The 22,104-nt window shown below is 34.2% G+C and overlaps 1 pseudogene across 1 annotated transcript; it reads right to left on the bottom strand.

The window, feature by feature from the left end:
* Positions 1-2,529: 2,529 nt before the first annotated feature.
* Positions 2,530-4,682, bottom strand: LOC145954147 (7-deoxyloganetin glucosyltransferase-like; annotated as a pseudogene). The gene is made up of 2 exons (XR_014431308.1): positions 4,108-4,682; positions 2,530-3,694 (listed from the first exon to the last, which is right to left on the bottom strand). The product of XR_014431308.1 is annotated as a 7-deoxyloganetin glucosyltransferase-like (transcript).
* Positions 4,683-22,104: the final 17,422 nt, after the last annotated feature.

The raw sequence follows: 22,104 nt of genomic DNA, 5'->3' as shown, positions 1-22,104 counted from the left end.
AAGTCACATTTAATATATATATATATATTAAATGTGACTTTAACTAAGTATTAAATGTGAATTTTGTAAATTCAACCGTTAAATTGAAAATTCTTTACTCTTAAATCATATATACAAGATGTTATATTAATCGAAGATGATTTCTTATAAAAAAAATTAAATCTGTCGGAAAATTTATATTTTCGATGAGAAAAATTTTGTGGGAAAAACTATATTATTGATGGAATATTTCACAAAAATTTATATTTGTCGAAAATGTAAGAACTGGTTTTAAATTTTATATGAAAATATTATGATATAATTAGATAACATTTTAAGTTAGTATTTTATTAATGGTTGATAATTAAAAAATAAAACAAGGATAAATACATTTTTTAAATTTTATATGTTTGATTTAAGATAACTTACAAAATAACTCTTGGTAAAGTTATTCTGCTCAATAATTCATGGTGTATGTTGAATTTCATCGATCCAATTAATTGTTAAATTAAAAGTTATTAAATTTTACTTATAATTAATATAAAAAAATTAATTAGCTTTGGAATAAATTATTTGCTAATTAACAATATAATTGAAACATTAATTATTTTAAATTATTTAACTAAAATTTTAATTATTGACAATTTACTATATGATCTTAATATTTTTGTATAACTAATATCTGGTTTTAAATTTGATATGAAAATATTATAATATAATTAGATAAGATTTTAAGTTAGTATTTTATTAATGGTTGATAATTAGAAAATAAAACAAGGATAAATACATTTTTTGAATTTTATATTTGATTTAAGGTAAATAAATATATTAAATTAATTAATAATTTATTTAAAATATTAAAATTTAATTTATAAATATGTAATAAATAAATATTTATAATTTTATAAATTATATTATCATTATAAATTATAAATTAAATAATTTAAATTATAATTTTAAATAGAAATAAGTAGATGTTAATTATAAAAGTAAGTACATATAAATAAAGAATAATTAAATATATTATTATTATTATTATTATTATTCTTATTATTATTCTTAATATAAAGTTTATATATTATTATTATAGTACAAGTATGAGATTGTATATTTGAGTATGACTTAAATGAATTAATTTGTACAAGTTATACTGACAACATACATATATATTTCGGTAGCTTACTCATCAGAACTTCACAGTTAAGCGTGTTTGACCTGGAGTAGTACAGGGATGGGTGACCTTCTGTGAAGTTTCCCAGAAATTGCGCAAGTAAGGATAAAAACACGTTAAACAGTGAATGTCGTGAAATAGAACCCTTGAGAGACCAAATATAAGGGTTGTTACATTAATAAATTTATTAAAATTAAAAAAAAAATTATAAATTTTCGACGAAATTTCTGTCTAAATTTTCCGACGGATTAAATTATTTTTGACGGATTTTTTTATCCGACACCACTTTTTCTGATGGATTTAAATCCGTCAAAAAAATAATCCGTTAGAAATTTACCTATTTCTGTCAGAAATCAGCATTTTTCTTGTAATGATACATCAATTCTGCCAAAGTGATATTTGACAGATCCTTAGAATTTTCTAAGAAGGAAATGGTGGATTCAAACCTCTCAGAAAGAGTCACAAGGATTTTCTGCAGTATCCTTGTATTGGAAAATTCTGTCCCAAGCAACCTCACCTTGTTTATAATGCTTAGAAGTTTGTCAGAATATTTATTCACCCTTTTTGACTCCTTCATCCGTTGCATCTCAAACTCCCTAATCAAATTGAACACTTGCATCCCTTTGACTCTCTCATTTCCTTCATACTCTTGTTTGAGAAAATCCCAGATAGCCTTTGCTGACTTTAGAGTCACAATTCTACTAAAGATTGATTGAAAAACAGTAGAAAATAGACAAGACTTTGCCTTTGATTTTCACTGCTTTCTTTCCTTATGATACTTGATTTGATTAAGTGTTGAATTTTCTGGTAATTGACCAACCTCATAATCCTCCTCAACAGCTTCTCAAAGATCATTTGCATCAAGAAAAGCCTCCATTTTGATTTCCCATAGGTGATAATTCTCACTATCAAATGTTGGTAGTGTTTGATTGAATAATCAGATTGCATTTTTAATTCTTAATATAAGTGTTTGGGTGTTTGGTGAAACTCTCAACTTTACCAGGTCCCTCAAGAACAAAATAAGCTCTTAATATCAATCGTAGGAATTCAGAAAAATTAGAAGGTTATAACTCATGTAATTTTATTCATAGTTGCAACCTTTAAATACACAAAACACAATTGAAAGTTGATACACATTCTGCTCATAAATATAAAACTAAATGACAAATGTAAATATTCATAAAAGTGTAACAGAACCTATAATTCCTATAATTAAAATTCGTAACCGTAAAAATTCTAATAATGCTCCGTTAATTTGAAATAAACTCAAATAATAATAGATGCCGATTCAGATTCTCAACAAATGAAAAGGCATTATAGTTAAACCCTAAGCATTATAATATCGAAACAAGTAAAAGGCTATACTTAAAGTCACAAAGTCAGCATCAAGCTTAGCCGGGACCTCCACCTGATTTTCAACCTACCTAGAGATATCATACGTTGGATCATTGTATCAGCAGCCATTCATAAATACAATGCAATTGATAGCTTATATATGGTTTAAATATAACAACCACTTCTAATCAATGCAACATTTTTGCATCACAAAGCAACAAATTCAAGAGAAGATCCATTTATTCAATATAGCTTTGCGGGGGAAAAAAGCACATTAATCTAATTGTGTTTAAGCAGTACTCACTAATAACTTTCTCCAAGTTCATGTATGAAAAACCACCAGGCCTCGTGTTCTCCTCTGCCATTTTCTTCAACTCCATGACCTTTGCCTCGTCTTCTTTCCTTTCTCTCCCACCATCAATTCGCTGATCATTTTCTCCACCTCATCTCTCTTCACATTGGTATCAATTTCAATCCCAATGCCCCATTCATTGCAAATATATCTGCAATTTGTTGGCTGATCAGCATAAAATTGCCAACATAGCATTGGTACCCCAGCACAAATGCTTTCAATTGTTGAGTTCCATCCGCAATGAGTCAAGAATGCACCAATTGAAGGGTGGTTCAGAACTTGCTCTTGTGGACACCAGCTTGCTATTAGGCCTCTATCTGATGTTTCATTGACAAAATCAGATGACAAAATCTCTGAGCCACCAATGACAAGGTCAGGCCTAATAATCCACAAAAATGGTCTCTTGCTGTTAGCCAAACCCCAAGCAAACTCTAAAATTTGCTCAGGAGATATAACTGCAATGCTGCCAAAATTCACATAAACAACAGAATTCGTTTCCTTGGATTCAAGCCATTGAAGACACTCAGTATCTTCCTTCCAAAGATTGGATCCTAAAGATGCCAAGTGGTTCAGTGGACTTTGACTTAAAAATGAAGGGAAAGGTCCAATAGGGTAAAGAGAAGGGAACATAGAGGAGAGAGTATTCAATATATCACTCTCAAGGTCATCAAAAGTATTCAAAACAATAGCAGAAGCTCTGTGCACATGATCTGCCACTTCAACGAGAAATTCTATCATAAAGTTATTTGGATCTGTAGTTCTTATAAAGTCAGGTAGATCCTTCAGTCTAAAGTTTTTCATACCAGGAATACAGTCCACTTTTGTGTCCAAATAACCATTTGTCAAATAACTCTCATCTGCATTCATAATAACAAAAACCAATAACTCCATGTTCCATATATAATCAACAAACCCATTAGTTACCACAATAGTAAAATATTTAACATTAAAATAATTAACTTTTGCACCAACTGTTACCTTCAATAATTTTTTTTCAATATATATTATGCTTTTGATTAGTGTTACTGATACCTAATGGATGCTATGATTTATTCTAGATCATTACTCAGTTGGCAGCTGGAAAGTAAGCATAGATAAATCAAATTAATAAATCTCAGGTTAGTACTCCAATTATAACTTGTGTGATTTATTATGTATTTTCACATAGCATATGGACAGTTACTTAATTTTCTCATAAATGATTAAGATTACTTATTTTACCTTCTAAATGTTTTTAGTACTTCATTACAGAAAGAGATTAAACTGATACCTTTGAGTGGTATGAGACCTTTATCAAAAAGAGTCCGGTAGTGGAGAAGAGACAATAAGCAACAAGCACTGGCCGTTGGAAAGAGAACAATAGGGAGTGAAAGTTCTTGAGCAGCTTGTAAAGTAAAAGTCATGACAAAATCAGAAACCAAGCAAGTAACAGGAGTGGCAGAATGATTGAGTCTAGCAAGAAGGTCACGAAAGGGTGTGAGCAAGTTCTCTCTCACTGCTTTACAAAGGGACACTATGTCTTGAGTGACATCAGCATCTTCATCTGTTGGTGGAAGACCATCTGGGATGGTCTCAAAATGAAAATCTGAGAAGCCATCAAGTGCATTAGAACCCCTAGAGTTGATCAAGCGTTTGTGGTTGTATTCAGTGTTGACAAAGGTTATGTGAAAGCCTCTTAGGTGAAGCAGCTTTGCTAACTTGAACAATGGGTTGATATGGCCTTGACTTGGATATGCAATCAACACTGCGTGAGGCTTTCTTCCGGAAGAGTTAGTGTTACTCATCTCCAATTGTTCTAGTGGTGTGAAGAGAGTCGGAGAGGTTAAGGTACAAATGCCGATAAAAGGCACGTGTTTAATAGGGTCGTTAAAATGTCAATCACTAGTTTAATAACTCTTGCAAGGTACGAGAAGCATGGAAGACACAACATTCATTAATAATTAATAGTCAGGGTCGAATTTTTTTATGTTTATATATTTTATTTAATAATTAAAATATTTAAAAAATTATCAGATTAATTATTTCATATTTAATCTTTAAATTTTAAAATATTAAATATAAATTTCATTTTTAAAAAATAATTATATTTTAATATTATTTTTTATTATTTAAAAATTTAAAGTTAAAATCGTTTAAAAATATGTACTTATATATATATATATATATATATTAATTTATATAGTATTAATTTATTTTTGATAAAAGTATTATAACATAGAACTAAAAATATCATTTAATAATTTAGATTTTAATATGATTTTTAGAAAACTATTCATACAGTGAATCGTAAGAGTAAATTTTTCTATTTGCTTTTATGAAAACGTCATTCTCATATATTAGTAAAGTCTAAATTTCTGTGTTTAATTCTATAAAAAAAATATTCATTATTCTTTAATGTATTTTGTTCATATTTTTAAATAAAATAAAATATTCAATAAATTAAATGAGCTAAAAAAGAGAAAGTAAGAAGTAATATATATTTATGTTAAATTATTATAATAGGAAAAAAAATCACCATAAAAAATTTTCCTATTTGCTTTAATAAAAAATTTCATTCTTATGTATGAGATTAATATAAACTATTGTTTTTAAGCATAAATATTGCTATTTGTTTTCATTATAAGCTCCATTCTCATGGATGAATAAAGTCTAAATTTTTGTATTTACTTCCTACTTGTTTTAAGCGTAAATATTACATTTTTTATTTTAAGAGGAAATTACTAATTTTCCTACTTGTTTTCATAAAAAAAGTTTATTTCCATGTATAAGTTTGGTCTAAACTTTTGTGCTTACTTTCATGAAAAATATGCATCTTTATTTGTTAAACTTCATTCATAGTTTTTGTTTTAGATAAAATCAAATATTCAATAAATTAATTAAGTTCATTCTCACGTAAATTGTTCATTCTCATGAATTATAAGTGTAAATTTTTGTACATTTTTTTTAAATCCAACCTTATGTATTAAGTATTATTAAATTTTTGTGGTTAGATTATATTTTAATTTGATTTCAAAATACATTGTGAATGAATTGAATAAAACAATCAAGAAATTCATAATTATAAAATTGTAACATAAATAGCGATTCTCAATCAAATTCAGTTGTTAACATTTGCTCCTTCTAACACCGATCTCGGTGAAACTCAATTTAGCACTATCAGTCCAACAAATCAATACATAAAAGAAATTCAATTTAACATTATTAATCCACAAAACAACATAGAACATAACATAATTTGAGTAGAAGAATCTGTGAAATGTTTCCAAGATACATAACTACATAAAAATGTAGAATCGATCGACCTTGAGTTTCATCTACTGGTAACGTGATTGATGAATTAAAGGTGCTTTTTATTATATTTTATTCATAATATTGTATTATATAAAATAAAACATTGCATGAATTAAAGAAAGCACAACTATTAGCCATTTACTTCATATTGGAAGGCACTCATGAGATTTTGTTCCCATTCAGACATTCATCTCATTTCAAAAGCAAAAAACGAAAAAAAGAAAAAAGAAAAAAGAAATTAGAGAACATAATACTATCGGTTCAAGTCTTCAATTAATATAATTTCTCTTTATGCGTATTACACAGTAAAGATTAACAAAAATAGAAATTAGAGAACATAATACTATCGGTTCAAGTCTTCAATATAATTTCTCTTTATGCGTATTACACAGTAAAGATTAAACATTTCACTGAAGAATATCATAGAAGAGGTGCAATTCGCATCATGAATACATCTTATTGTAACGATATCAAGGATCAATCAAAGAACAAAATCAGCTCAACCACTAAAAGATTGACATGTTAATTAATCCTTGAAAATACTGCATTTTGTACAAAATTTAACGGACTACAAAAACATATATTCATTTTATTATCCCTCCTCATGACATTGACATTATATACATTCTATTTTATTACATCTTATTGTAATTATATTGTGGATTAAATCAAAGAACAAAATCAACCCAACCACTAAAAGACAAAAATGTTAATTAATTTCTTGAAAACACTATATTTTGTACAAAATTTCATGGATTACAAAAAAAAATTCATTTACTAGTGAAAAATCAGTCTTTTACGTCATTTCTTTGTCGTCAGATATACAAAAAAGCGACGTAAAAAAACGTGGTAGCAATTTTATAAATAAGTCGAACTATTTTACGTCGAATTACATAAGGTTCGCGTAAAATTTGAAATCTACGTCAGACAGAAGCCACAGCCGACACAGATTTGAAATTTTACGTCAGACCTTTATTTAGTCCGACATAAAAACCTTTTTATATCCCTGGTCGCACCTTCATCTTCCTCGCGCGCGCGACCTAGGTTAATCTGAAAAGAGTTTGGAAAATTTTCGGCGAAGGGAGAACAAGTTCTGGTTGCGTTTTGAGCTCTGGCGACTTCCAACGAAGGGCGGCTCGTCATTGGTGGGTCATTCTCCATCTTTTTGACCTATTAGAATCCGGTGAAGGGCGTTTTTGAGTTTTCGGCGAAGGTGAGTTGCTATTTCTGAGTTTTGAGCCTTTCGTTGCTATTTTTGAGTTTTCTGACCTAGGTTAATCTTCTGAGTTTTGTTGGGGGAGGCTTTGGCATCGTGGTAGATGCTGGGGTTTGTGAGGTCGAGGATGGTAACGGAGAGCGGTTGGGCGGCGCGTGAGGTTGTTTCATGCGCGTAGAGGGCCAGGAGGATGGCCTCAGAGCCGACCTTGGGCTTCCGGTTGGCGACGCAGGAGAGGTAGACGCTGTCGATGACGGGGAGGATGTTTTACGTCGGACATGGTGGATCTAACGAAAATTTACATCTCTCGCATTAACGTCAGACTTATTTACGATGTAAAAACCCCAAAATAACCGACGTAAAAATATCTCTTTTGCACTAGTGATTGTATTATCCCTCATCATGGCATTATATACATTTTGTTATCTCAATTTTGCTATGACACATTGATAAGCGATTTTGGTAAACATACCTATTACACAAGTAGGTAGTAAAAAGTATTTTATCATTTTTTTCGATGACATGTGTAATATATGAGAACCAATACAATTTATAACTAATTTAAACAAAAGAATATTTCCATAATTTAAATGTTGGTTTGTAAAAGCAATAAAATTATGCAAGAGGAATTAACACTGTTTTTTTTTTATATATTTTATCAAATAGTTAGAAAGCGGTTTAGATTAGAAAATGGTATGGAATGTTAATGTTAGGATTAAATTTCACCAAACCTCACTCTCATGCATGTGATCACATAATGTTCTTTCGCATTTAATGTTAACATCAACCCACTAGTTTACCCAAATTCTAATTCCTTAGAAGAGAGAGTCTAAGTTCCCTTATTAAGCATCAAACCTTTGACTACTTAATAAATAAACTTTCATTTATAACAAGGGTTTAAGACAACTAATGAGTCAGGTTCTATCCCTAGATACAAGCTCCATTAGGTATTTTGTTTCAGTTTAAGATTACAAAATATATTTTTCAATACCTAATGAATTCAATATAAAGCGATGGTTGATCACTCCACAACTAGCATTAAGAGAAGAAACAAAATAATAATATTGAAATGGAAAGACATACACACACACACACACACACACACGCACACACACACACACACACACACACACACACACACACACACATATATATATATATATATATATATATATATATATATATATAATGCAACTTACATGAGAGTTCAGTTGATTACATCTAACTCCAACAAAATGGATTTATCCCCTCATTGTCATGAAGAGCACAAAACCAAAATAAGATGTATGGTGGAAGATGCAGAGCCAAATAGAAGATTGAAGATCTTCAATGAAGCCCTAGTAGTACCGAAAGAGCCTCAAACTTGTCCCCAAAGTGTCTTGCTCTAGAATGCCCTTCACCCCTCGAAGAAAAAGGGAAAAAGTGAGCCAAAAATTTCCACATCATAAAAATGTTTTTTGGTGCAGGTTAAGTCACGTCGAGCAAGAGCATCAAGACACAAAATAAAGGCTCTCTATCAAGGTGGCGCTGGGCGTGAATAGGTTTGCACCTGACTCTAAAGTCCAAGTGACTCTCTGCCAAAACCGCACCCGATGCAAATATAGTGATGCCCAACACTAAAGAAAATGGTGCTCTCTGTTTGGATAGCATCAAGTGTACGTAGAGTGACACCCGACACTAAGAACCTTCACCTTGCTCTTCAGCTTTTCTTCTTTCTTGCTTTCAAGCATTCTCTCTCATTTGGCACTTCTCTAACTTCTTGACCATATGTTAGACCAAAAAAAAATTGGGAATTAGTGATATAATCAAATGATAATAACCAATATCCAATTAATCACAAAAGCTCAAAAAAGGAGGACTAAACTTGTTAAAGATAGAGAAAAGTTGATTTTGTTAATATAAATGGTTAATAATTTTAGGTAAAAATTAACATTACCACACCTTTAACAATTCCTATATGATTACATCTTATTGTAATGATACCATGGATTAATCAAAGAACAAAATCAATCTAACCACTAAAAGATAGGCCTCTTAATTAATCCCTTGAAAACACTTTATTCTATACCAAATTTATCAAACTACAAAAAAAAAATCATTCTATTATCCCTCTTTGTGGCATTATATACATTTTGCACATGAAAAATACAAAAAAAATTCCATATCAAGTCAAGGTATATTCACTAATGAAGATTTCCAAAATAACTATCTTCTATTGTCATTGGCACATCTTCCTCCTTTGATGTTATTATCCCTATCCTCCCACTTAACCTAAAGCAATTTGAGAAAACCTGATAAATGTAAAAATAACACTTAAATAAGCCTTCACATTCAAGAGCCCATTAATTTGTTACAAACATTGAAAATGAATCCCTTATGTGTTCATAATTTTAACTTGAGCAAATTCAAAATTGCACATCGAATTGAACCAACTATATATATATATAGAAAAATAATAATATTGTAACACTATAATAATGACATCATTTGAAACAACATCAAGCTTTTCTAGTCTTCCCCTTAAACATTCATAGTTCCTTGAAGTTAACAAAATGGGTACCAACACTAGTTAACAATAAATTTATTAGCCACCATTATGTATGTTCATAATATGTTTCATAATATGTATGTTCAATTGTCCATCCATCAAGATTTATCAAGATATAAAGATCATTTAGACCAAAATTTTTATCATAATCATATCATCAATATTTCAGCAACAATATCAAGAAAATTATATATATATATATATATAAACAAAAATCATGTTTCAAAGTAGCAAACTTCATTGATACATTTTGGTTTTGTCCTCTTTATCTCTTTTTTTTCATTTCTCTTATTTTGTTTATCAACTTCCTCTTCTTTCTCCTCTTTAGCTTCTACTTTCTCTTTTCTTATTTGATCCCTGCTTCATGATCTCCATTGCTTCCTTACTTACTTGATATGCAAAACAAATAAAAAACTTTAAAATGAATGGCCAAGACTTAAGGGAAAATAATTGTGAAAGATAAGATTGAGAAACCATTAATAAAAAATAAAAGATTGTATTAGTGAGATGAAAAATTTTATTAACAAATCCAAATAAAAAATAAAATACTACTTTCACATATGAAATATGAAAAAATGGATTTTGATTTTTACCTTTAAGCACAATCTTATTCCTCATAATATGTATGTTCAATTGTTCATCCATCAAGATTTACTATAAGATATAAAGATCATTTAGACCAAAATTTTCATCATAATCATATATATTATCAATATTTCAACAATAGTATTAAGAAAATTATATATATATATATATATATATATATATATATATATATATATATAATATACACAAAGCCATAAATGTAGAAAAACAAACCATGATTCAAAGTAACAAATTTTATTGATATATTTTTGTTTTGTGCTCTTTATCACCTTTTTTCTCTTTCTCTTTTTTCACTCCTTTTATTCGGTTTATCAACTTCCTCTTCTTTCTTCACTTTAGCTTCTTCTACTTTATCTTTTCTTATTCGATCCTTATTTCATGATCTTCGTGTGTAACAACCCGCCTTAGGCCGTCACATCAGCAACTAATATGATAACTAAAATAAAAATAATATATAATAAAGAAAATAGAGCAAAGGCCAGCTACACTAGAGTGTAAATATACAATAATGTATAAATTGTTTTCATCATATAAAACATAATTTTATAAAAGAGTCATCCTCAGCAAGGTTATACAGTAATCCATAAAGATAATGAATATACAACGTCATGAAGACATCAAAATAAGACACCCTAGGTACTGGTCAAGCTCTAAGCCTAGCCACTTCTCAAAGCAGCTACCAAAAGACTCCTTGCTATCCCAAAGCCTCACACCTGATCTGCTTCTCCACATAGTGAGATCATCACAGTCCACATCATGGAAATATAAGGGTTAGCACGTATAAAACCAACCGTAGTACAACATAATGAAATATCATTAAACTAGATATTCATCAACAGTATGTATCCATATATACCAAGGGAATGACAACATTATAACAAGTCATTTCCATGCCAAATATAAACCAATCCAAAGTCCAATGTATACACATCCATGCCAATGCATACATATTCTATGATAATAAAGAATCCATAACCAATGTATACAATCCATACCAAATGCATACATATTCCACATCCAAACCAAAGTCACACCACTATATAATCCCATGAAGTAGCCAACACATTCAAACCGAATGTTGGCCTCAACACATCCAAACCAAGTGTTGAATTTGTGAACATGTCACCTGCCCATGTCACACACCTAACCTCCCATGGAAAATATACAGTTGGGTTACGCCGTCACGTAACCCTGGTGATTGCGGCCACTTCATCCATCGGTATGACTCGGCCTTGCCCCCATACCGGTAGCAAATAGAATACTTAGAGGAGTACTTCAGAATCCACCTAATATCTGAAGTGGTTTATTATATAATCTTTGGAAAAGTTCCATATTGGAATCCTCACCATGGGACTCCCAAATTCCATATTTTTCCAAAGATTATATCCTGATCTCACCAATAGATCTCCTAATCCATACCATAACCTTACTCCTCTAAGTCCTATTAGCTTTCCAAACCAAACACACATAGCATATTCCATAATTATATACAAAATTTTCCATAACCATGCCAAATTACTCAATATAACAACATAAATAATTAAACACCCAAAACAACTATCAACTTATCCAAATTATTACCCTTTGTGAAATGACAATCTTCACATAAAATAGCATATTAAGAGTTATACTACTCCTATCATGCTCATGCTTATCTCATATGAAATATAAGAAGATTTCCTACAACTCTTATGAATACATCAAGTCCTAATTCCATCATCTAATTTGTTAAAAATTCTAAAAACCGCAACAGCTATAACCAATGCTGGAAGCTTGACCCCTGTTCACTAAAACAGTCATATATGGAGTTCTAGACCTCCTTTTTGGGTGATTCCAATGCCATTGGAAAGCTAACATCCAAGGCTACAACTTTCATGAAGACTTCAAGACCAACATACTCACGCCCGGCTCACTAATATCCCGCCCGGCGCAAACTCAAACAGAGACCTACAGAGGTCATTGCGCCCGGCGCAATTATTCTGAGCCCGACGCAATATCAGTAACCAAATTGCACCCGGTGTGACTAAACTCGCACCCGGCATGATTTAGCAATGATGGTCTTTGATGAATTCACGCCCGGCGCTAAGAACTGCGCCCAACGCAATTACAACCAGAAACCCTCGAAAACCTTGAAAATTCCTTCCAATCATGAATCCAATCCAAATTACATGAGTTTGAACCATTATAAAGCATAAACAATATCCAAAAACAACATTTTAAGCAATAAAATCAAGTATTAACCATTATTCCATGGAAATCATGAAGAAATCATGAAGAACCCTAACCAAACCCTCTCCAGCTCAATCCAGCCTCAATCATGCTTAAAACATGGAATCAATGTGATATTACTCCATACATACTAGATTAAGTCTTATAAGTACTACCCTTACCACAGAAACTTCAGAAATGCAAGATTTGAACAAAACTCTCAAATTCCTAATTCAAACTTCAATCTCACTTTTCAAGGCTTTAAAGGTTGAATCTCTTGAAACTCTAGTTGTGATGATTGATCCTGGCTTGATAAGCTTCCCAAATGTGTCCTCAGCTTCCCTCCAGACCAGAGTCCCTCTCTCTACTTTCTCTCTCTAGAATTGTCCCTGTCTGACAAATGAGAACCTCCAGTCCTAAGTCCCTATATATAGCCATTTTCTGAAATTTTCAAATTTCACCCTTAGCACCTATTCACCTCAAATATCCTATTCCTTGAAGTATTTCAACTTCCTAAGCTCTAAAACAACCTCAAATTCACTCAGAAAGACCGGATTTATCTTATGTTCCTATCCTTCAATCTTCGATCCATCCTATTCCTTTCCATGCAATACTCACAACTCACCACCATATGAAATGCAACATGTATCAACACACAAACAAACATCACTTTCAGATACATATGCTTGGAATAATGAGTTGCATGCCATAATACTTCACTTAACTAAGATAAGAAGGAACGTGATCAGTCTTCTTCCCTCTTAGTATATACCAATTCAGTATAATGGTGTACAATGCATCATTCACCAAATTCATGCATACACATGCCTATATAAACCTCTCAAAACATCAACCTCTCATCTCATACTATAAAATCACTATCATGCTTAAACAACTAACCAAAACCACATCAACATATAACATGCACAAAGGTAAGTACATTTCAAATCAACATCTCCATAATCCAATCCAAATCCAAATAAACAACATACACATATATATATACATACATATATATATACATATACATATATATATACATAAAGTATATCTACGAAATAGCTCGATATTTCCATGGCGTTATAGTTGCTTCCTCACTCACTTGATACGCAAAACAAACTAAAAACTTTAAAATGAATGGCCACGACTGTTAAGGGAAAATAGTTGTGAAAGATAAGACTGAGAAACCACTAAAAAAATAAAAGACTATATTAGTGAGATGAAAAATTTTATTAACAAATCAAAATAAATAAAAGAATACTACTTTCACATATGGGATATGAAAAAAATGCATTTTTTTTATCTTTTAGTATAATCCTCTTTCCCATGCTTGTTAAGCTCGAAAATCTCCAAACCCCAATTAACCCATGTTAGGTCAAAAGAAAATCTTAGATCTCCTTAGTCTTAAGTTTTGTTGTTAACATACATAAAAGTAATATTTTTTATCAATAGTTTAAATTTTTTGAAAATACTATGACGAATTTGTCACTTAGACGCAATTCATTAGTAAGACAAAATATGGTATAAAATGATAGATTTACTAAGGCAATTTTATTAAAGTATAAGACAAAATCTTAGTCGTAAAAAGAGATATGTATTAAATCTTTATTATTTATGATCTCGAAACAAGAAATTGAATACGTCTAAATGTTTCCTTAATATATAAAAGTTATAAATGCTTCATCGGTACCAATGTTCTACAAAAAGGAAACAAAGACAAGTTTTGTGTCAGAAAAGGACAAACAAATCTCTGCAAATACAGAAAGTTGTAGTCAATAGTTGTTTCATCATTATAACGTCCTGACACACGCATGGTCCTATACCTACTTTGTGTTAAAAGATTATAAGGAGCTTCTTTGATCAGATAAAAAGTGACAATTTGATGAAAGCATTTAATACAAACATTTATTACACCAATGGACACTTCTTTCCTCAAAAAGAAAATAGTGAAGACAGACAAAGCAAACCATAAGAAAAGAGCTCAAGGATTTGCAATAGTCATCTTCTTTTAAGCCTTATATAAGGAAGTTTGAAGGTCAAAAAGAAATTATGATTTTTTTTAAGAAATCATTGTAAAAACTACTTCCTTTCTATAAAAAGTTTTTGTACGTAATCTATTGTATCACATCTTGATAGGAAGGTACAAAATAACCTTGTAAACCATTGTAACTCTAAATTAATAGGTTTGAGCCTGAAGATATTTATCTAAAAAAATGCCTTTTATTTGAGCTTGGAGAGACTTGATTATAAAAGACTATTTGATATTGAAGCTTGGAGAAGTTTTGTGTGAAAAAAATACTTCGGTATATTGCTTGAAGAGGTATTCAAAAAATACTTAGGGTTAAACCAGAAGTGACTTGGTAAAGAATACTTGTATCTTTGACAAGATAAGAGAATTTGATCTGATTGGATCAAGAACTAGATGTAAACTTAGTAGTTGAGATGAACTAGTGTAAATTTCTAAGTTCATTCTTTGCTTCGTCCGACCTCCTATATCTATTTGAGTACTACTTCATTGCATTGTGAAAAATAAAAGGTTTTTAGTAATACTATTCAACTCCCTTTTAGTATTTCTCTTTTCTCCACAACCCAACATTCAAAGGCTAAAAAGCCCACCCAATGTTACTATGAGAAGGCCAAAGTTTGAAACCCTAACCATTATTTGTTTGCAATCTATATAGAAGATAGAATACACAAATACACAAAGAAAACCTTTAATTTGAAATTTGAATTTCAAATTCAAGCCAAAATTTCCTGAAGCACCCACCTTTGCAATGGGGCAAACCCTAGCATGTGATTTTCACCTTCAGAATTTCGATTCAAGCATATGTGTTTTCCCTATGTCTTGAGCTTTGTTGTTGTCAAGAAAAATCTTCCCTTACCGTGTAAGTGAACTTTTTTACTTTTGTTTCTCAAGTTTTGCAAGTTCCAATTTTGAGAAAGTGTATTGTTTTCCTTTTATTTTCAGTTTCTCGTAGGCATGTAGGTGCTATACGAAATTATGCTTTAAGACTACAAAGGTAAAAAATACTGACTTACATTTGGGTTTTTTATGTTAAGTTCTTTTTATTATATTTAGGCTAGAAGTAATTATACATTTTTATTATATTAATTATTTGTTTCTCATCCCCTGCATGTGTCACATTAGTATTATTAGAAAAAATAGTACTTTTTGAAAATTAATATTTGGTTAAACTTAAAAAATTCATTAAAGTGGTGGATGCCTACTTTATTGACACTTATAAAAATTTGTTTGCTGAATGAGTTGTATTTGTATATATTTATAGATAATAAGATATGGAACCTCGACATCTAAATTATGACCTAATTAATCATTTTGATGTAAAATTATAAACAAAATTTCAAAATAAAGCATTTTTTTTTTAATTTATATTCGATCTTGTCCTCATTATTTATATTTATTTATATATTATTAAAGGTATAATGATTTCTGTTCTTACTGGAAATCTGCTGTAGAGCTGATCCGCCTGGTAAGATCGGTGAGCCTCCTTCACGGGTACGCTAGTGCTCCAAAATGGGGGTGGTACCTGCAAAAGAGACTCCGATGCCAAAGTTAGGGTTTGTATGAGTATGACTCTCGTATAAGTAATGCACGTACCTTGGTGTGAATTAGGGTTGTGTTGGGCCTTGGGCCTAAGATCAGTTATGATCTGATTAGATTGCGGATCTCATCTGGAGCGAGATCTCCGAGATCAGTTATGATCTGATTAGATTGCGGATCTCTCTTAGGCCGAGATCTCCCAGTGCGTGTCCGAGGTCATTCCACGCTGTGATACCGAGCTCAAGCTTGGCATGGTAGTACGGATAGTACATTAGCCCCCCGAGCTCCGAAGACCGTAGGTCGAGGAGTTAAGTCCGAGCTCGTCAAGTGGCTATGGCCCTTCGCGTACATCTGCCTGTCGAGATGTCATGTGTCATAGCCGTCACCTCGTTCCCATAACGCGTGGGCGGCGCGGCGACAAGATTGTATTTTTATTTGTTTTAATGGTGTGGCCTTTTTGGGCCGATGTGGTGTTCCGATGTCCATGTTTCATGGTCGAGCTGAGGAGCTCGACAATAATGAGCTTACTGCTTGGTTAGGCTGGTAAACCTTTAACCGAGTCAGCAGTTTGGTGAAGGACAAGTCGGTAACTCGGCTGGCCAGTACACTTGCCCCCAAGCACCGAGTGATGTAAGAGCAAAGGGGCTTTTGAGGAGTTCCCAAATTTGTTGTTTGAAGGTTCAAATTCGACCTTGTTAAGAAAATGTAATCTCAAGGTTCGGACTCGACCTTGGCATAACAAGGTTCGTACTCGACCTTGGTTAAGAAAATGTAATCTCAAGGTTCGGACTCGACCTTGGCGTAACAAGGTTCGTACTCGACCTTGGTTAAGAAAATGTGATCTCGAGGTTCGGACTCGACCTCGGCATAACAAGGTTCGTACTCGACCTTGGTTAAGAAAAATGTAATCTCAAGGTTCGGACTCGACCTTGGCGTAACAAGGTTCGTACTCGACCTTGGTTAAGAAAATGTGATCTCGAGGTTCGGACTCGACCTCGGCATAACAAGGTTCGAATTCGACCATGGTTAAGAAAAATGTAATCTCAAGGTTCGGACTCGACCTTGGCGTAACAAGGTTCGTACTCGACCTTGGTTAAGAAAATGTGATCTCGAGGTTCGAACTCGACCTCGGCATAACAAGGTTCGAATTTGACCTTGGTTAAGAAAAATGTAATCTCAAGGTTCGGACTCGACCTTGGCATAACAAGGTTCGTATTCGACCTTGGTTAAGAAAATGTGATCTCGAGGTTCGGACTCAACCTCGGCATAACAAGGTTCGAATTCGACCTTGGTTAAGAAAAATGTAATCTCAAGGTTCGGACTCGACCTTGGCGTAACAAGGTTCGTACACGACCTTGGTTAAAAAAATGTGATCTCGAGGTTCAGACTCGACCTCGGCATAACAAGGTTCAAATTCGACCTTGGTTAAGAAAAATGTAATCTCAAGGTTCGGACTCGACCTTGGCGTAACAAGGTTCGTATTCGACCTTGGTTAAGAAAATGTGATCTCGAGGTTCGGACTCGACCTCGGCATAACAAGGTTCGAATTCGACCTTGGTTAAGAAAAATGTAATCTCAAGGTTCGGACTCGACCTTGGCGTAACAAGGTTCGTACACGACCTTGGTTAAGAAAATGTGATCTCGAGGTTCGGACTCGACCTCGGCATAACAAGGTTCAAATTCGACCTTGGTTAAGAAAAATGTAATCTCAAGGTTCGGACTCGACCTTGGCGTACAAGGTTCGTATTCGACCTTGGTTAAGAAAATGTGATCTCGAGGTTCGGACTCGACCTCGGCATAACAAGGTTCGTACTCGACCTTGGTTAAGAAAAATGTAATCTCAAGGTTCGGACTCGACCTTGGCGTAACAAGGTTCGTATTGACCTTGCTTAAGAAAATGTGATCTCGAGGTTCGGACTCGACCTCGGCATAACAAGGTTCGTACTCAACCTTGGTTAAGAAAATGTGATCTCGAGGTTCGGACTCGACCTCGGGATAACAAGGTTCGAATTCGACCTTGGTTAAGAAAAATGTAATCTCAAGGTTCGGACTTGACCTCGGCATAACAAGGTTCGTACTCGACCTTGGTTAAGAAAATGTGATCTCGAGGTTCAGACTCGACCTCGGCATAACAAGGTTCGTACTCGACCTTGGTTAAGAAAATGTGATCTCGAGGTTCGGACTCGACCTCGGCATAACAAGGTTCGTACTCGACCTTTGTTAAGAAAATGTGATCTCGAGGTTCGGACTTGACCTCGGCATAACAAGGTTCGAATTCGACCTTGGTTAAGAAAATGTGATCTCGAGGTTCAGACTCGACCTCGGCATAACAAGGTTCGTACTCGACCTTGGTTAAGAAAATGTGATCTCGAGGTTCGGACTCGACCTCGGCATAACAAGGTTCGAATTCGACATTGGTTAAGAAAAATGTAATCTCAAGGTTCGGACTCGACCTTGGCGTAACAAGGTTCGTACTTGACCTTGGTTAAGAAAATGTGATCTCGAGGTTCGGACTCGACCTCGGCATAACAAGGTTCGTACTCGACCTTGGTTAAGAGAATGTGATCTCGAGGTTCGGACTCGACCTCGACATAACAAGGTTCGTACTCGACCTTGGTTAAGAAAAATGTAATCTCAAGGTTCGGACTCGACCTTGGCGTAACAAGGTTCGTATTCGACCTTGGCAAGTCGTCACGATTAATGTGCCAATACCAATAATGTATGGGAATAGAGTCGCTTTGTTGATTGTTTTTGAGGTGTGCCTCGTTAAAACGTTCCTTGGCCAAAAACCCTTTTCTTTAGTGGGAAAAAAGGTTGAGGAGGAAAAAGAGTACATCACCTGAATTTACAAGTTAAGAGAAATAAAATTTGAGGTGGGTGACATTCCAAGTTCCAAATTTCCCTTCGGAGGGGTCTATTCTTGCCTCTATCACCCCACCAAACAAGGTCGCCAACTTTAAATGTTTGTGGCTTGACCTTGGTATTGCTTTCCTTGTGGTTTGTTGCGAACCTGGTCACGAAAAGCAGAGTGCTCTTCCATCTGTATGTACCCGGCAGCTCGGGCACGGAGTTCGTCCATATCAGCGGGAGCTCGGCGACACAGGCTATCCACAAAAGGTCCCGGCTTGAGCGCCATGAGCATGGCGTGTAGGGCGACCTCGGGATTCAAGTTGCGAATCTTCACCGAGATGCTAGCAAAACGTTCCATGAACGTCCGTAGTGGTTCGTCGTCGCCCTGTCTGAGGCTGGCCAGAGCAGCCGACGTTACGAGGTGAGGTCAACTTGTTGCATACTGCGCCGTGAATCGTCTAACCAGAGTGCCGAAGCTGTCAATTGACTCGGCAGGTAGGTGGGTATACCAGTTGAGTGCGGCCCCTTTGAGCGAGGTCGGGAAAACCCTACACAAGATAGCATCATTGTTAGTGTAGAGGTTTACCTGGGTCGTATACAGGTCAATATGCTCATCGGGGTCCGTCGTGCCATCATAGCGATCAAGGTGGAGAGGCTTCCATTTGCGGGGGAGTGGAGTCTCCGTGATGCCATCCACAAAAGGATGACGGCGGAAAGTTTCTTGACCCTCTATGACATGAGTGGGGGCCCTGCTGATATCCTGTGTCGACTTGTGCGTCGGTGCATGAGACCGATGCGTGGCAGGTCGTGGAGTCGGTGCTCTGGTCGCAGTTCGGGGTTGAGAAACTGAATGCCCTTCTTCCTCATTCAGGTTACTCTGCAGAGGGGGTTGATCTGAGGGACGCCGAGGGAGATGAGCGCGAATGCGCTCGTTCTCGGCGCGTAGTGCCGCTAGGTCGGCTTCATTAGCGGTGCGAATTGCCGCTAGATAAGTTTCGTGCTTGGCACGCATGCTTTGTAGGTCGGCAGCGTGTTGTTGCTGCACCTATTCGACCTGGTCGATCAGCCTTCTCAACGTTGATGCGTCACTATCCATGGTAGTTGAGTGATCCAGGTCATCTGTTGCGCGTCTGCTGTGGCTTCTGGTGAAAACCATACAGGTGGCCGATAAGAGCTGTCTTGATCGGCCCCACGGTGGGCGCCAAATGTTCTTACCGGAAATTTGCTGTAGAGCTAATCCGCCTGGTAAGATCGGTGAGCCTCCTTCACTGGTACGCTGGTGCTCCAAAATGGGGGTGGTACCTGCAAAAGAGACTCTGATGCCAAAGTTAGGGTTTGTATGAGTATGAGTCTCGTATAAGTAATGCACGTACCTTGGTGTGAATTAGGGTTGTGTTGGGCCTTGGGCCTAAGATCAGTTATGATCTAATTAGATTGCGGATCTCATCTGGAGCGAGATCTCCGAGATCAGTTATGATCTGATTAGATTGTGGATCTCGCTTAGGCTGAGATCTCCCAGTGCGTGTCCGAGGTCATTCCACGCTGTGATATCGAGCTCAAGCTTGGCATGGTAGTACGGATAGTACATTAGCCCCCCGAGCTCTGAAGACCGTAGGTCGAGGAGTTAAGTCCGAGCTCTGAAGACCGTAGGTCGAGGAGTTAAGTCTGAGCTCGTCAAGTGGCTATGGCCCTTCGCGTACATCTGCCTGTCGAGATGCCATGTGTCATAGCCATCACCTCGTTCCCATAACGCGTGGGCGGCGCGGCGACAAGATTGTATTTTTATTTGTTTTGATGGCGTGGCCTTTTTGGGCCGATGTGGTGTTCCGATGTCCATGTTTCATGGTCGAGCTGAGGAGCTCGGCAATAATGAGCTTACTGCTTGGTTAGGCTGGTAAACCTTTGACCGAGTCAGCAGTTTGGTGAAGGACAAGTCGATAACTCGGCTGGCCAGTACAGTTTCTTTGAAAAGTTTTCCTTTGAAATCTACATAACTCAAACCTACTTATTTTCTAAAACTCTTCTACCTTTTAGAATTCAAACATTTTTCTAATAATTATAAAACTAAATTATTAACTTTTGATAAAATTAATGAAACCAGTTAAAAATACCACATTTTAAATTGTTTTTATATCAATTATGTATTTTTAATGTTTTTTATTTGACTTTTTATGAGTTTTTTTAGTCCATATAAGTAATTTCTATTTCATTTTGTGTTCTCTTCCTTCGCTGCCTATATATTATCGTGGTATGTACTTTGATATAATATTAAAGTTTTTGTTCAAGTTTTTTTGTTCTATGTTGATGGTGGGTTGATGTGAGGAGGTTTTGTAGTGGCTTAAAAGAACGTGCACATCTAGGACAAAATTTTAATATTGTCCCTTTCTTATATTCTCTCCTTCTTGAAAACTTTATCTTGAGAACACGATTCAATATATTCTTCATATTAACTCTACATGAATTGTGTTATTAATAGGTATTCAATTTATCCATCATTTGTTCAACACTCATCTAGACTGTGTTCATCGTCAAGAAGATGGAAGGTACATTTTTTCTTTTCACTCTTTTTACAAAACATTGTGTTCATTGTCAAAAATATGGAAGATTGATTATTCTCATTATTTTCTTACACATATTTTGAGATTTAATAACTCTTTTTACATGAGAAGGAAAATTGAAAATTTGAAAAACATTATGTTTTCATTGTGAAATTGAGGTTTAGGCATTTCATTTCAATGTTATACAAAATTGACAAATGAATAATGAAAAATCGATAGGAATTGTATACAAAAGATACAAATGTAATTATTATTATTATTTGTGATTCAATATGTTGAACATGGATTATAATTATTTGTTAATTAATCCAAAATAGTTAATTTTGCAAGAAAATTTTTTTTTTAAAAAAAAGAAGAGAATTTGTTAATATTGAATCATGTGTTGATATATCCATTAAAGAAATTGAACATTTTAGGACAAGTACTAG

Source organism: Cajanus cajan, chromosome 2 (genome assembly GCF_000230855.2).
Source record: "Cajanus cajan strain Asha chromosome 2, NIPB_CcT2T_4, whole genome shotgun sequence".
Lineage (NCBI taxonomy): Eukaryota > Viridiplantae > Streptophyta > Magnoliopsida > Fabales > Fabaceae > Cajanus > Cajanus cajan.
The sequence above is the reverse complement of the archived record's forward strand: the minus strand, read 5'-3'. Positions and strand labels throughout refer to the sequence as shown.